Raw genomic sequence first — 18,244 nt, forward strand, 5'->3', positions numbered from 1 at the left:
TTTTATCACAAACTTTTCTGAATCTTTTGAGATAATCATATGATTTCCCCCATTTTTGTTATTGATATGGTCAGTTATGTTGATAGTTTTCCTAATATTGAACCAGCCCTAAATTCTTGGTATAAATCCCACTAGGTCATAGTATATGATTTTTTGCAATTATATTGTTAAAATCTCCTAATTAGTATTTCATTTATTTATATTTTTGCATCAATATTCCTTAGGGGAATTAGCCTACAATTCCATTTCTTTGTTTTCACTCTTTCTGGTGTAGGTGTCAGAACCTTATTTGTGTTGTAATTGGTAGGGCTCCTTTGTCTATTTTTTTTCTAAAGAGTTTATGTAATATTAGAATTAATTGTTCTTCTGGAGAACAATTTGGAACTATGCCTAAAGGGCTATATCCTTTGATTAGTAATATCACTACTAGGTCTGTGTCCCAAAAAGATCATAAACAAAGGCAAAAGAACCCACATAGACAAAATTATTTGTAGAAGTTCTTTTTGTGGTAGCAAAGAACTGGAAATTAAGGGAATCCTCATCAGTTGGGGAATGACAGAACAAGTTGTGGTATATGAATATAATAGAATACTATTGTTCCATAAGAAATGATGAGCAGGTGGATTTCAGAAAAACCTGGAAAGATTTACGTGAACTGATGCTGAGTGAACTGAGCAGAACCAAGAGGACACTGTACACAGTAACAACAACCTTGTGTGATGACCAACTTTGATAAACTTAACTCTTCTCAGCAATGCAATGATCTAAGACAATTCCAAAAGATTCATGATGGAAAATGTCATGGGAAAGAACTATAGAGTCTGAATGCAGATCGAAGCATACTATTTTCTCATTTTTTTTCTTTTTCATGCTTTTTTCCTTTTGTTCTGATTCTTTTTTCACAACATGACTAATGTGGAAATATGTCTAACAGGATTGTACATAGATAGTTTATAATCAGATTGCATGCTATCTTGGGAAGTAGAGATAAGAGGGAAGGGGGAAATTTTAGAACTCAAAATCTTATAAAAGTGAATGTTGACTAAAAAAAAGAAAAAAAGAATTGCTATTTAAATGCTTGGTAGAATCTTATTTAGTTCTGGAATTGTCTTTTTGCCTTAGAGAGCTCATTAATGGCTTGTTCAATTTCTTTTTCTAAGACAGGGTTATTTAAGTATTCTATTTCCCTTTTGGTTAATCTGGGCAATTTATATCTTTGTAAATATTCAACAATTTCACTGAGATTGTTGATTTATTGGCATATAATTGAGCAAAATAGCTCCTAATAATTGCTTTAATTTTGTATTATTTGGTGGTGAATTAAATCTTTTCATTTGTGAGCCTAGTAATTTGATATTCTTTTTAATAAAATTAATAATCATTTCTCTATTATATTTATTTTCCCATAAAACCAGGTTTTACTTTTATTGATTAGTTAATGATTTTCTTACTTTTGATTTTATTAATCTCTCTTTTAATTTTCAGAATTTCCAAGTTGGTTTTTAATTGGGGATGTTTAATTAGTTTTTTCTATTTTTTTAGTTTCCTGATCAATTCATTGATCTGTTTTTTTTTTGTTCTGTTTTATTGATGTAAACATTTAGAAATATGCATTTCCCTCAAAGTATTGTTTTGGCTGCATCCCATGCATTTTGATATGTTGTCTTACTGTTGTCTTTGTCTCCATTGTTTTTTATTGAATGCAATTTTTATTGCATTATGGTAAGAAAAAAGATATTTAATATTTCTGCTTTTCTTTATTTTGTTTTGGTTTTATGCCTTATTACATGCTCATTTTTGAGTGTGAAGGTGCCATGTATAGCTGAGATAAAGATATACTCCATTCTGTTCTAATTCAATTTTCCCCAGAGATCCATGATATCTAACTTTTCTAAAATTCTATCCAACCCCTTAATTTCTTTTTTGTCTATTTTTTGGTTGGTTTTACCTAGTTCTGAGAGTGGAAAGTTGAGGTCCCCCACTAGTACAGTTTTACATTCTATTTCCTCCTGTAACTCATTTAACTTTTCAGTTTAAAATTTGGATGCTATTTCATTTAGTGTATATATGCCAAGGATAGATATTATTTCATTGGCTAGCATGCCTTTTTAGCAAAACATAGTTTCCCTGCTTATCTCTTTTAATTAGGTCTACTTTGGCTTTTGACTTGTCTGTAATCATTTTTTGATACCTTTGCCTTTTTTACTTTAGCTGAAACATAAAAGATTCTGTTCCAGCCCCTTATTTTTATCCTTTGTTTCAAGTGTGTTTCTTATAAACAACATATTGTAGGATTTGCTTTTTAATCCATTCTATTTAGTTTCATTTTATTTGGGTGTTCATCCCATTCATAGTTACAGTTATGATTACTAACTGTATATTTCTGTCCATTTTGTTTTTTCATCTTTTATCCTTCTCTTTTTGCTCTGTCTCTCCTCAAGTCTGTTTTGTTTCTGAGCACTGCCTTCTTTAATTTGCCCTCTCTTCTACCATTCCTGTCCGTTCTCTGATCCCTTACCCTCCTACTTCTCTATAGAGTAATCAATATTTATATATCCAACTGAGTGTGTATGTTATTCCTTCTTTGAGCCAATTCTCATTAGAGTAAGGTTCAAGTATTGCCCACCATCCACCACCTTCCCTTCCACTGTAAAAGCTCTTACTGTCATGCCTCTTTTGTATCAGATACATTTCCCCATTCTCTTACTCCCTTCCCTCTTCCAGTGCATCCCTTTTTCTTACCCATTAATTTTAATTTTTTAATCATCCCATTATAGCTCAACTCACTCCCTCACCCTCTGTCACTGTAGACTCCTAACCACCCTAATAATGAAAAAGTTCTTAGATGCTACAAATATCATCTTCCCACATAGGAATGTAAACAGTTTGACTATACTGAATCCCTTATGATTTTTGAAACTGCTACCAGGGCCCCTCCTTCCCTGTGGTGATGAGCTCTCTTGCATTTTCTCCTTCATGGCCTTGTAAATGCCCCTTGGGCAAGCAATAGTGCCTTTCATGGCTCTGGATCTCAATCAAGGCCTCCACTCTGTGAGGGACCACAAACACATCTCTTTACCCTGGAACTGTGACCAGTGCTCCTGCTCTTTTAACCTAATGATTAAGTGATTTTTGAACAAGTCTTCTCAAAATACTACAGCATTTAATCTGTCATTAGTGACTACTATAAATCTTTTGATTTAATTCTGCACTCAAGGCTGATTAGAGTACAGGGATTTGATTCCTTATTCTAAACTTCATATTTGCTATAAAGAAAGCAGGTAACAGATAGAAATAATGAATAATGAATTCTGGTGTTTATGAGATATGATAGAATTCAAAGGAACAATCTAACAGGAGGGGAAACATATGCTCAATACTTTTTGGGACTATAAATAGTCAATCCATGGTCAAATTTTCCTATTTCTATTGACTACATCATCATCCTTGAATTGTTTCTGTCTCATAATGTTGGTATTATTCTCAACTTCTCACTCTGTATTCACATATATAATTACTTATAAGCATTGTAATTTCTAGATTTACAACATTTTCTGTATCACACTCCTCTCTACTTAACAGTTATCAAGTTAGTTCAGGTCTCAACTAAGTTATTCCAGCAGTCTCCTAACTAATTTACCATATATTCTCTACATTGCTAACAAAGTAACTTTCTTTAATGTTCTAAATGTGTAACTCCTCTAATCAACCAACTGTAGTAGCTTCCTGTTACTTCTAGAATATAATATGATCTCCTACATTTAAAGCCTTATACAACTTTGCCCTATGCTGTCTTCCAAGTCTCTCCTACCACACTCTTAGATTCGGCTAAATTGGCCTTCCCTCAGCTTCTCACTCATAATAATCCATCTCCCATATCTGTACCTTTGCAATGGCAATCACACACACCTAGGATGTGTTTGCTCCATAAACCAACCTATTATAATCCCTCCATTTCTTTAAGATGTAACTCAGGTAACATGTTCTGAAACCTTAATTGACCCTGCAAACTGATCTCACATTTGCTTGTAGAAAAAGTTCTGGTTTTCTGCCCATAGATAAAAATTGTAAATCAGTTCATCAGTACTATATTTCTGATTCCTATCAGTCAGTTTATGTCATCTACATGGTCCCTTAACTACTGAATACAAATCACATTGAATGCATAGAATAATAAATAATAATTTTATATCCATTGGCACAAAATACTAGAAAAATGATAGCATAAATGGGAGAAAGAAACATAAGAGGAAAATAAAAGAAATAAATAAAGTAATGTGTAATGGTGGAAAGAACATGAACTTGAAATTGGAGCATCTAAGTTATAGTTCTGACCCTGTCACTAACTTTGGGAGAGTGACTTTCTCTTCCTGAATTTAATTTTTTTCATCTGTAAAATGAACTTATTATGTTAAATAGTTTCTAACTTCCTTTCCAGTGCTAACATTCTTTGCTATAGATGAAACAATAAAATGATGAAGGCCCTTATCTGTTAAATAAAGAGATTGACCTAAAGAATCTTTTAAGTTCCTCTGAGATATATATCTGATGTTTAAAAATTTATGTTTATCTAATTCTCATTATTGATAAGTATTATACATGCATTTTGCAAAACCGATGATTCTTATAACAGAAAGTTATATTCCCCTTTTATCTGCTTGGTTACTTATTGTCTTCTTTAAATTAAATGCATTTATTCAAGATGGCAGAGTAAAAAAGTAGTTACTCTCACCCTCCCTTATCACCCTCTGAAAACCCAGAAAATACCACCCCAGAAAAAACCCTGGAACAGCTGAACCAGAAGAAAGATGGGGTACAGAAGCGCAGTAGACCAGGTAGCAAGAGGGATTAATGGGAAAGGCCCCTCTTACCCTTGGGGAAGGGGAGCAGTGCAGAACCGGGAGTCGTCCAGCCAGCTAGTGGAAAGACCCACTTTAGCACACCAGGAGGAGATTCTAGTGCCTTGGCATTCTACAGCAAACAGGTCTCCCAGTGCCTCAGCAAAAATAAGGAAAGCAGCACTACAAAGGGCTCCAGGCGGATAAGCATACTGCAGCATTTGTCTGAAAGGAGCTGAAGAAAGCAACCTAGAGTTGTCCGAAAGTTCCAGCCTTGTTGATTCCAGCTCAACACCAGGTGAGTTGTCAGAACCATACAGTTTCCAACTGCCAACCAGGAGGAGATCCTGAAAACCAGGTGGTCGAGTAGGCAAACACCAACAGCTAGACCTCCAAGTGCCTCAGTGAGGGTGGGGGAACTAGTGGAAACCAGCTCAAAAAACCACCAGGTGCCTCAGCATTCTAGAGCAAAGGAGTTTCCCAGTGCCTAAACAGAACTAAGAGAGGCAGCACTGCAAGGGGCCCCAGACAGATAAACACCTGGCAGCACCAATCTAAAAGGAGCTGAACAAAGCTAAAGGAAAAGAAAAGCAGGCAACCTAGATTTGACTGAAGTCCCAGCCTTGTTGATTCCAGCCCAACACCAGTTAAGCTGCCAGAACCCTACAGCCTCCAATTGCCAACAAAAGAGGCCCCAGTATACAAAGTCAGTGACCAAGACCTAGACTTCCAACACAAGAAGCTTAGGTCAGTGCGACCCACCAGGAGAGCACAATCTCTTCAAAGGCCAGGGAATAAAGAAACACCATGAGTAAAAAGAAACGTATGATAGATTCGTGTTATGAGAAGAGTGAAGATCAAGACAGAAATTCTGAAGGGTTCAACATTGTCATCAAACTCACATCTGCAACATCAAAAGGGAATATGAGCTGGTCTGAAGCCCAAAAAGCCTTCTTAGAGGAACTCAAGGGGCAGCTAGGTGGTGCAGTGGATACAGCACCAGCCCTGAAGTCAGGAGGAACTGAGTTCACATCCGGGCTCAGACCAAACACTTGCCCTGTACTAGCTGTGTGAACTTGGGCATGTCAATTAACCCCGATTGCTTCACTAAAAAAAAAAAAAGAGAGAGCTCAAGAAGGATTTTAAAAGTCAAATGAGAGAGGTAGAGGAGTCCTTAAAAAGTGCAATTGGACAACTGGAAAAAAAGTACATTGAAGAAAACAAACCCCTTAAAAATACAATTGACCAATTGGATAAGAAAGTACAAAATCTAACAGAAGAAAACAAAATGTTAAAAATTAGAATTGAACAAATGGAAACTAATGACTCTATGAGAGAGCAAGAATCAGTCAAACAGAAACAAAAAAATGAAAAAAATAGATGAAAATGTAAAATACCTCATGGGTAAAACAATGGACCTAGAAAATAGATCCAGGATAGACAATTTAAAAATCATAGACCTGCCTGAAAATCATGATGAAAATAAGAGCCTGGACAAAATCCTTCAGGAAATCATAAAGGAAAAGTGCCCTGAAGTCCTAGAACCTGAAGGTAAAATAACTATAGAAAGAATACACTGCTCCCTGCCTGAAGGAGATCCCAAATTGAAAACACCAAGGAATATAATAGCTAAATTCCAAAATTACCAGATTAGAGAGAAATTACTACAAGCAGTCAGAAAGAAACAATTTAAATATCATGATACCACAGTCAGGATTACACAGGACCTTGCAGCCTCTACATTAAAAGATCATAGAGCATGGAACATGATATTCCATAAAGCAAAGGAACTTGGAATGCAGCCAAGGATTAACTAACCAGCAAAACTGAGCATGAGTTTTCAGGGAAGAAATGGGTATTCAATGAAATAGGGGATTTTCAAACCTTCCTGATAAAAAGACCAGAGCTCAACAAAAAATTTAATCTTCAAGTACGAGATTCAAGAGAGAGATAAAAAGGTAAATGGGACAGAAAGATACAATATGTTGTTAATAAGGGCAAAATGTTTACATCCCTACAAGGGAAGATGACACTTGCAGCTCTTGAGACCTGTATTGTTACTGTACCATGTTAAAGGAGTATACATAAAGGGGGTGGATATAAGTTGACTTTGATGAAATGATAAAAAAAAAATTTAATCAAGTGGGTTAAATGGATCCAAGTAAGCGGATTAGTCTGAGCTAAGAAAATGTACTGAGAAAGGAGGAGGCAGACAAGGGTAAATTACATTACAGGAAAGGACACAAAAACCTATTAGAGCAGAGGGAAAGAAGGGAGGGGGATGAGCACTGTTTGAACCTTACTCTCATCAGATTTGACTCAAGAAGGGAATAACATAATCAGTTAGGTATAGAAATCTAACTTGCACTATAGGCAGTAGGAGGCACAAGGGGAAAGAAAATGGAGGAGGGATGGAAGAGAGGGAAAAAGCAATAAGGGTAAAGGGGAAGAAAAGGGAAAAGGATAATAGAAAGGAGGTGGGACTGAAGGAGGAGGTCTTCAAAAGCGAAACACCAGGTGAGTTGTCAGAACCATACAGTTTCCAACTGCCAACCAAGAGGAGATCCTGAAGACCAGGTGGTCGAGTAGGCAAACACCAACAGCTAGACCTCCAAGTGCCTCAGTGAGGGTGGGGGAACTAGTGGAAACCAGCTCAAAAAATCACCAGGTGCCTCAGCATTCTAGAGCAAAGGAGTTATCATCAAAGGAAGACCTGAAAATTTACAGGTCCCTAGAAGCACCTATGAAAACAGCTGTATAAACCCCCAAAACTTGGGACAGTACACTCTTCACATTGGAGGGGGGGGGGAAGAGAAAGGAGAAAGAAAAGTATAAACAAGGGGGATAAAAGGATGAGGAAAAAGATGCAGATAGCAATCACAGCTGTGAATGTGAATGGGATGAATATTCTCATAAAACAGAAATGCATAGCAGAGTGGATTAAAAACCATAACCCTACAATATGTTGTTTACAGGAAACACATCTGAAAAAGAGTGACACACACAGGGTAAAGGTAAAAGGCTGGAGCAAAATATAGTATGCTTCAGCTGAAGTAAAAGAAGCAGAGGTAGCAATCCTGATCTCAGACAAAGGAAAAGCAAAAATAGATCTTATCAAAAGAGGTAAGGAAGGAAACTCCATCCTGCTAAAAGGCACCATAGACAATGAAGTAATATCATTACTAAACATATATGCACCAAAAGGTATAGCGTCCAAATTCTTAGAGGAGAAGTTCAGGGAGTTACAGGAAGAAATAGACAGCCAAACTATAGTAGTGGGGGGCCTCAACCTCCCCCTCACTGAACTAGATAAATCTAACCACAAAATAAACAAGAAAGAAGTTAAGGAGGTGAATAAAACATTTGAAAAGTTAGGTATCATAGACCTTTGGACAAAACTAAATGGGAATAGAAAGGAATATACTTTTTTCTCAGTGGTGCATGACATATACAAAAAAATTGACCATGCACTAGGGCATAAAAACCTCACAATTCAATGCAGAAAGGCAGAAATGTTAAATACTTCCTTTTCAGATCATGATGGAATAAAAATTATATGTAATAAAGGGCCATGGAAAGATAGACTAAAAAACAATTGGAAACTAAATAATCTAATCCTAGAAAGTGATTGGGTCAAACAACAAATCATAGAAACTCTCAATAATTTCATTCAAGAGAATGAGAATAATGAGACAACATACCGAAACTTATGGGATGCAGCAAAAGCAGTTCCTAGGGGAAGTTTTATATCTCTAAATGCTTACATACATAAAATAGAAAAAGAGGAGATCAATGAATTAGGCATACAACTAAAAAAACTAGAAAAAGTACAAATTAAAAATCCTCAATTAAACACCAAATTAGAAATATTGATTTCTGAATCATCTCTGGCAAAGAGATCCCTGTGATTCCCCTCTGATCAGCAGTTTGTGGGCCAGAAGCTCAGGAAAAAGCCACAGATCTGGGTCACAGTTCTGAGGGGCGGTCCTGGGGTGAGAAGGCAAGCTGGTGTGGTGGAGCTTGTTGTGGTGGTGGAGAGAAAACACCTCACCTCTTATTATACCTCCTTGGAAGACCTGAAAATTTACAGGTCCCTAGAAGTACCTATGAAAACAGCTGTATAAACCCACGAAACTTGGGACAGTACACTATTCACATTGGAAGCAGACTTTTACCTTACTTAACAAAGAGTTTAAAACTCAAGTAATTGGCCGGGATCATGAGTAAGTAGCGCAAAAAGAGTCAGACTATATTATCTTACTTTGGTGACAAAGAAGATCAAAACATACAACCAGAAGAAGAAAACAAAGCCAAAGCTCCTACATCCAAAGCCTCCAAGAAAAATATGAATCAGTTCCAGGCCTTGGAAGAGCTCAAAAAGAATTGTGAGAAACAAGCAAGAGAAGTAGAGGAAAAACTGAGAGTGATGCAAGAAAATCATGAAAAAGAAGTCAACAGCTTGCTAAAGGAGACCCAAAAAAATACTGAAGAAAATAACACCTTAAAAAATAGCCTAACCCAAATGGCAAAAGAGGTCCAAAAAGCCAATGAGGAGAAGAATGCCCTAAAAAGCAAAATTGGACAAATGGAAAAGGAAGTCCAAAAGACTACTGAAGAAAATGCTTCCTTAAAAATTAGAATAGAGCAAGTGTAAGCTAGGGACTTTATGAGAAATCAAGACACTGTAAAACAAATCCAAAAGAATGAAAAATTAGAAAACAATATAAAATATCTCATTGAAAAAACAACTGACCTGGAAAATAGATCCAGGAGAGAGAATTTAAAAATTATGGGACTATCTGAAATCCATGATCAAAAAAAGAGCCTAGACATCATCTTTCAAGAAATTATCCAGGAAAACTGCCCTGATATTCTAGAATCAGAGGGCAAAATAGAAATTGAAAGAATCCACTGATAACCACCTGAAAGAGATCCCCCCCAAAAAATTCCTAGGAATATTGTAGACAAATTCCAGAGTTCCCAGGTCAAGGAGAAAAAATTACAAGCAGCCAGAAAGAAACAATTCAAGTATTGTGAAAACCCAATCAGAATAACACAAGATTTAGCTGCTTCTACATTAAGGGACCACAGGGCATGGAATATAATATTCTGGAGGGCAAAGGAGATAGGATTACAACCAAGAATCACCTACCCAGCAAAACTGATTATAATCATTTAGGGGAAAAAATGGTCATTCAGTGAAATAGAGGACTTTCAAGCATTCTTGATGAAAAGACCAGAGTTGAATAGAAAATTTGATTTTCAAATACAAGACTCAAATGGAACATGAAGAGGTAAACAGGAAAGAGAAAATCATAAGAGACTTACTAAGGTTGAGTTGTTTACATTCCTGCATGGAAAGATGATATTTGTAACTCATGAGACCTTTGTCAGTATTAGGGTAGTTGGAGGGAAAAAAATTATGTGTATGTACATATAGATATAGATAGATAGATAGATAGATAAAGGGCACAGGTTGAGTTGAAAAGGAAGGGGTCATATCTGGAGAATAAAATTAAAGGGTGAGAGAGGAATATACTAGGAGAAGGAGAAAGGGAGAGGCAGAATGGGGTAAATTATCCCACAAAAAAGAAAAGAAAAGAAAAGGCTCTTATAGTGGAGGGGAAATGGGGAAAGGTGAGAGGGAGTGAGTGAATCTTATTCTCATAGGATTTGACTTAAGGAGGGAATAACATACACATGTAATTGGGTGTGGAAATCTGTCTTATCCTACAGGAAAATAGGGGGAGAAGTGGACAAGAGAGTAGGGGAATGATAGAGAGGAGGGCAGATTGGGAAAGGGAGTAATCAAAAGCAAGTACTTCTGAGGAGGGACAGGGTCAAAAGAAAGAATAGAATAAATGGGTGGGTGGGATAGGATTAAGGGAAATAGAGTTAGTTTTTCACAGCATGTCTACTATGGAAGTGTTTTGAATAACTGCACATATACAGCCTATATTTAGTTGCTTGCCTTATCAATGAGGGTGGGTGGGGAGGGAGGAAGGGAGAAAATTTGGAGCCCAAAGTTTTAAAAACACATGTTTAAAAAAAAATTTTCACATGCAACTGGGAAATAAGAAATATGGGAAATGGGGTGCAAAAATCCATCCTCCCCTACAGGAAAATTGAAGGGGAAGGGGATATAAGAAAGGGGGGAGAGATAGAAGGGAAGGCAGACTAGGGGAAGGGGTATTTAGAATGCATGCCATCTTGGGGTGGGGGGAGAGATGAGATGGGGTGAAAATTTGGAACTGAAAATCTTGTGGAAGTAAATGTTGAAAACAAAAACAATAAATAAAAATTACCATAAAAAAGAAATATTGAAAACCAAAGGACAAATTAATAAAATTGAAATTAAGAAAACTATTGAACTATTAAACAAAACTAAGAGCTGGTTTTATGAAAAAAACAATAAAATAAATAAACCTTTGGTTAATCTAATTAAAAAAAATAAAGAAGAAAACCAAATTACTAGTATCAAGAATGAAAAGGGTGAAACTACTGCCAAGGAAGAGGAAATTAAAACAACAATTAGGAATTATTTTGCCCAACTATATGGTAACAAATTTAACAATCTTAGTGAAATGGATACATATGTATAAAATTGTAAATTGCCCAGATTAACAGAAGAGGAAGTAAAATACTTAAATAACCCCATCTCAGAAAAAGAAATTGAACAAGTCATTGATGAACTCCCTAGGAAAAAATCTCCAGGGCCAGATGGATTTACATGCAAATTCTATCAAACATTTAAAGAACAATTAATTCCAATACTATACAGACTATTTGATAAAATAGGTGAAGAAGGAATCTTACCAAATTCTTTTTATGATATAAATATGGTGCTGATACCTAAACCAGGAAGAGTCAAAACAGAGAAAGAAAATTATAGACCGATTTCTCTAATGAATATAGATGCAAAAATTTTAAACAAAATATTTGCAAATAGATTATAGCAACTTATCACAAGAATAATACACTATGACCAGGTAGAATTTGTACCAGGAATGCAAGGCTGGTTCAATATAAGGAAAACTATCAGCATTATAAAAGCTTTTGACAAAATACAACACCCATTCCTATTAAAAACACTAGAAAGCATAGGTATAAATGGACTCTTCCTTAAAATAATACATAGCATCTATCTAAAACCTTCAGTAATCATAATATGTAATGGGGACAAGCTAGAAGCATTCCCAATAAGATTGGGGGTGAAACGAGTATGTCCATTATCACTACTGTTGTTGTGATTCCCAATTGATAAGTGGTCAAAGGATATGAACAGATAGTTCTCAGATGAAGAAATTGAAGCCATCTATAGTCATATGAAAAAATGCTTTAAATCACTATTGATTAGAGAAATGCAAATCAAAACAACTCTGAGGTACCACATCACACCTATCAGAATGACCAACATGACAAAACAGGAAAATGATAAATGCTGGAGAAGACATGGGAAAATTAGAACACTAAAGCATTGTTGGTGGTGAATGATTGTTGGTGTGACATGATACAACCATTTTGGAGAGCAATTTGGAACTATGCCCAAAGGGCTATAAAAATGTGCATAACCTTTCACCCAGCAATAGCACTTCTAGGGCTATATCCCAAAGAGATCACACAAACGGTAAAAGGACCTCCATGTACAAAAATATTCATAGCAGCTCTTTTTGTGGTGGCAAAGAATTGGAAATTGAGAGGATGCCCATCAATTGGGGAATAAATGAGCAAATTGTGGTATATGAATGTGATGGAATACTATTGTGCTATAAGAAATGATGAACAGGCTGACTTCAGAAAAACCTGGAAAGAGTTGTATGGTCTGATGCTGAGTGAAGTGAGCAGAACCAAGTGAACATTGTACACAATAACAGCCACATTGTGTGATGACTAATACTAATAAACTTAGCCCTTCCTGGTAATACAAGGATCTAAGACATCTCCAGAGACCTTGTGATGGAAAATGCTATCCACACACAAAGAAAGAACTATGGAAGCCGAATTGCTAATTTTTTTCTCTTCTGTTGAGTTTTCTTTCCTCTTTCTGATGGTTCCTCCTATTGATTTTAATTTCTACTTACAACATCACTAATGTGAAAATATGGTTAATATGAATGTAAATGTATAGCCTATATCAGATTATGTGCTGTCTTGGGGAGGGTGGTGGGGAGGAAGGGGGAGAAAAATTTTAAACTCAAAAGAATATGGAAGTGATTATTGATAAATCAAAATAAATTAAAAAAAATAAAAATAAACCAAAAAAATAAATTAAATGCATTTGGCATACCTAATTTATAGTATAACCTATTATAATACACAAAGAGTTCAAAAAAATAAATAAACAAAAGGAAAGATAGAGGATATTTAAGTTAGGTAAGCAGCAAGATTTTGGGCAAATTATTGTATGACCTGGTAACACTCAGCACTTGGAACTTCCTTTATAAATGGTTCTTCCCCCCTCATTTTTTAATTCTGAACTTAAATACTAAGTAAGGGGAGCATTTTCATGTACATTGTTGAGCAGAAGATTGTATATTAAACTTTCTATTATGCAGATTTCCATTATGTAGAGCTTGCTTTTCATATATATAATAAATTCAAGGTGTAATTCTCAAAACTATCTAAATTTTCCATGACTCCTTCAGGCTTTTGTGCTGCTCTCTCCTAATTGTAATATTTATTTGCAAGGGGAAATTTTATGCCTCACTCTCTTTGCTTTCCAATTTCCCCTCATTAAGTAAGCACAATGTAAATAACAGCAACATGTGTGTGCACACACCTTTACTTGCACACACACACACACAATAAAATCCTTTGTAACAAATGTGCAGCCAAGCAGAACAAATTCTGACATTGGCTTTGTCTGAAAAGGTATACATCATTCAGCAGCTTAAGTCCATCATCTCTCTGTCAGGAAGTGAGTATCAAGCTTCCTCATCATTGTTTCAATGGAGTTGTAATTTATCATTTCATTGATAAGAATTTTAAAGTACAGCCAATCTTCAACATTCATATTTATATTCAAATTTATAACTTCAAGCATTCATGTGATTTTATTAGTAACCTCATTTTAACTTTTTGGTTGGCAACTGCCCACATTTATAACTATGTGCAGTGGAGAAAAACAAATAGAACAGTGATGCATGCAACTTTATGGAGCGACTGATGTTCTACTAAGTGTTTCACTAGTCTTGTTCACTCTATTGTTGTAAAGAGCTTCCTGTACATTGGTGCACATTTTCATTGTTTGCCTTTAAAACTCAAGTTTTGAGTTGCAATCATGGTCCCAAAACTTAGTGCAAGTCATTTGAACTCCAAGGTGACATTGAGAACTCACCAATCTTGCTCTGACAATAGTGACAGTCCCAGCAACCTTTCTCTTGGTTTTCAGAGGGAGGCCAAGGAAGAGAGGTTTAAAGCAATATGGTATGCTATGCAATGCTCTCATATTGCCCTCTGACAAAGTGACTCAGGTTTAAAAATGTTTTAGTTTTAATAATTTTATTTATTGTGTAGACTTTATGGTACTATAGATTTCATGTTTTATAAAAATGAATATTGTTTGTTTGTTGATTGAGTTGTTAGTATAACAGATCACAAAATTCCAGGGAATTGCTAGTGAGAAAAAAAAAGTTTTGCATGTTACCGATTTTATTTTGTGTACTGCATGTTACAGGTTATTTCATGGTTATTGTGTTAGGAAAAGTGCATACTATCAGAATTAATGTTTTCTTATAAAGAAATGTATGAAGAAAAGTGTATTTTCACCAATCTCTAGTGAAAGATTATTTTTTGGTGATTTCAGGAACCTAACCAAGCCCCCTATTTCCCATAGGTGTAATGTATCAATATTTGTGCTTTTTTTTTCACTTTTGCTCCTTTTTCCTAGGAAATTTACTCCTGTAAAAGTTGAGGATTGATTCTATTTCATTGTTATTATTATTGTTGTTGTTTACCCTGTTTTTGTTGTTATAAAAATTGTATTCCTGGTTTATTCACTTCATTTGTGTACAATTAAATAAGTCTTCCAAGGCTGAAATAATTGTACTAAACCTTCCCCCCCAACTCTTCCTATTCATATAAATATTACAAGAGTATTTAAAGGAATAATAGCTACAAAGAAGGGAGATAGTTCCCCAATAATAGAGATATTAATAAACAGTTTTTATGATAGACATCTTTTGTTCATAACCTAAGTAAAAGCTGTTGATAATTTTATAACAGATACCATCAAAATGGAATAATTTCATATATGCTAAGATCTATGTATTTGTTATATCAATAACTTAAATTTTCCTTAAGTTAGACAAAGCTATATAAAGTTATGGAACAACTAACACATATCCTCTTGAAATATTAGGAACACATTTCTAGATATGATGTTCTATGTAGATACAAAAATTGAAATGCTTCACCATTACTATGACTTAAAAACTTCATAAATATTTATGTAATGCCACAAATTGCCCTCTTACTACTTATTTAAGTTGCTACTTCTGCCTTTTAAACAAATAATAGAAACTTTTCAAAACAAAATTTGTTTCTTTAGACCTACCACTTTTCTCTCTCTCTCTTCCCTCCCTCCCTTTCTCTCTCTCTCTCTCTCTCTCTCTCTCTCTCTCTCTCTCTCTCTCTCTCTCTCTCTCTTTCTCTCTCTCTCTTTCTCTCTTTTTCTCTCTCTCTGTCCCTCTCTCTCTTAAATTTCTGGATGGCTCTATGGTGGCTAACAGATGGATAAACAAGACCCCAGATGGCTGCTTGAATAGCTTTGTCTTAACTGCTGATATATTTTACACATCAAGGAATTCATCGTCCAGCCATTTACCTGATAGTGCTGACCCTGTCGTCAGTAGGGCTCCCCACTAATAGCATTTCAGTATCTTTGAGTTTCCATTCAGTATGCCAGCTGGATGCCCCAATCTATTCTGCCTAAACTAAAGTCCCTGTGGTGTGGATCAGTACTGCTGGAGAGCTGTAGGGATTCTGGTTGATGAAAGACCTTTCTGGACATCAAATGTGAATTTTTTCATCATATTTAAAAACAGAAATTATATATATATGTGTGTGTGTGTATGTGTGTGTATGTTTATATACATATACATACATATATATGCTTTGAATATATGCATAGTTTGTGTATGTTTGTATGTGTGTATACACACATACAAACATATATATCTTTCCTTTATATATTTCTTATATATGTATAACTTCCCTGATTTATATTTAATATGCATGTAAATCCAAACACATACATACATATACACACATATATGTATATGTATGTATACATGAATATGTTTGTATATGTGTATACACACACCTGTGAGGAGTGTGTATGTAAAACAATCAATCAAATTTATATAAATAGATCCCAACTTCAAAGACAATCTGACCCCTACTAGAAAATGTAAAGGGTGAAATAAAAGGCCAAGGATTGTTCCTATAACAACAGAAAAAGAAGAGGGTATACAAACAGGACATCCAGGTTTAAACCAGACTTTGACATTTAATAGCTATCTGACAGGAGACAAGTCTCTTTAACTTCTTTGCTTCCTGGCCCCAAAGACAAGCGAGAACTCCAAGTGATTTCTGCATTGACCTAAGAAAATAATTCTAGGTATATCAAGTTGTTGGCTCTAATATTTGAGATAGATAGTGGTATAACCCTTCAGATCAAGACATGGTGGCTGTAGAGAAAAGGATTAAGTGACCAGGTGGTGGGACTTTGTAGACTCAAGCCTTCTGAAAGAAGAGAGGGATATTCCCAAAGAGCACTATCTTAGAATCTGGATTTCAATTGAGAAAAAAGATTTTTTCTGGGATCATGATGCCAGGTTGCTATTCTCCTTCCCCTACCACTGCCCTATAACCCACTGAAAGCAAAGGAAATTGGTAAAACCTTACTGTTATGTGGGAAATGAAATTTTTACAGTATAAAAAGAAGCTGAGAAACCACTTTTGAGTCTGTCATCCTCTTAAGCTAACCTAACAGCATAGAAGTTTGGATATTATTTGTTAACTCTGTTCCTAGATTTATACTTTGGAACATCTGAGTCCTGCACTAGACTGAGATGACAAAGGAGGGAGAAAAAGAATTAGGGAAAGGTTCTGACCATCCCTATGGTTGACTGTAAATTGACTGGACCTGTTCGTACAGAGTGGGAGTTCTTAAAATATTTATTTGTCATGAAACCATTTTGCAGACTGGTGAGCCTATGACCCTGCCCTTTTGGTCTTGGCTGGATTATACTAATCATTTAGATATGAATTCCAGATCCTGGCTCATCTCTACACACACAGGCAGACATTGCCTCACAAGGGGTTTCATAACAAATCAAAGAACAAATGTGCCTAAAAGGTCTGTGATAGGACAAATTTTTGATTTAATCTCATGACCTAAGGTCTGCTCCCAATGCAGGAAAGATATTAATATTCACTCAGGGCTTTTTTTTTTTTACTTTGAGCATTGTATATTGGGGTGTGAGAGTTATGAGCTGTTTCAGCAGACACTCACTACTGGAGACTAGAATGGGCCTCACACAAGTATACAGTTTTCCTTTAAACACCTTAACTTTTATTACAATGAAACATCTCCCTTTGTAAATCTGTCCTATATTTGACATAGAATTTGATTCTATTCGATTCTAAATTCTAATTAAAATTAAATGCTTCAGTTTTGCTAAATACTACACAGGGGTTACAGGGAACTACTGAACCCTATAGCCAATTATAACTTAGAGTTGAAAATTTTTCAGGCTAACCAACAGTGCGTGTTTATGGTGGGTAATCTTTCATTCTGAAAAATGAATCCAGCTGTGCTGCCTTGAAGGGCTGATGGTATGCAGTCTGTTAAATAGCCTGCAATTTAACTGTAATCTTATTATGGTGTTCAGATTAATGGGATCACCACAACCATGTTAACCATGGCAAATTTCTGGATAAATTTATTTGGAAACATACTATATGCACTTGCAAGAACATTTTCCATATTATGAGGTTATGATTTTCCAGATGGAAATTTAATTAAAGGAAACCATAACAAGGGTTTCTAGGGGAATCATTTCCTTGCTAGAAAAACTAACTGGGATAAAAAGAAGCTAGAAAAACTAACTGCGATAAAAAGTATTCTATGTGAGGTCCTTTCATCAGATTAAAAAAAACAACTTTATAAATAGATTTCTGCATCAAATATCACTAATATAATTTTAAACCTAGTCAAAAGTATAAAATAAAAATGAAATAAAGTAGCATTAGTTATTAGATACCTTCTAAAATTAAGGGTTAATTTTCTTCATTTAATAAACATTTATCAAATACTTACTATATGCCAGACACTGTGCTAAGCTCTAGATACATAAAAACAGGCAAAACAAAGTCCCCACCCTGAAGAAGCTTATAGTCTA

Source organism: Vombatus ursinus, unplaced genomic scaffold (genome assembly GCF_900497805.2).
Source record: "Vombatus ursinus unplaced genomic scaffold, bare-nosed wombat genome assembly UNPS02000582.1, whole genome shotgun sequence".
Taxonomy (NCBI): domain Eukaryota; kingdom Metazoa; phylum Chordata; class Mammalia; order Diprotodontia; family Vombatidae; genus Vombatus; species Vombatus ursinus.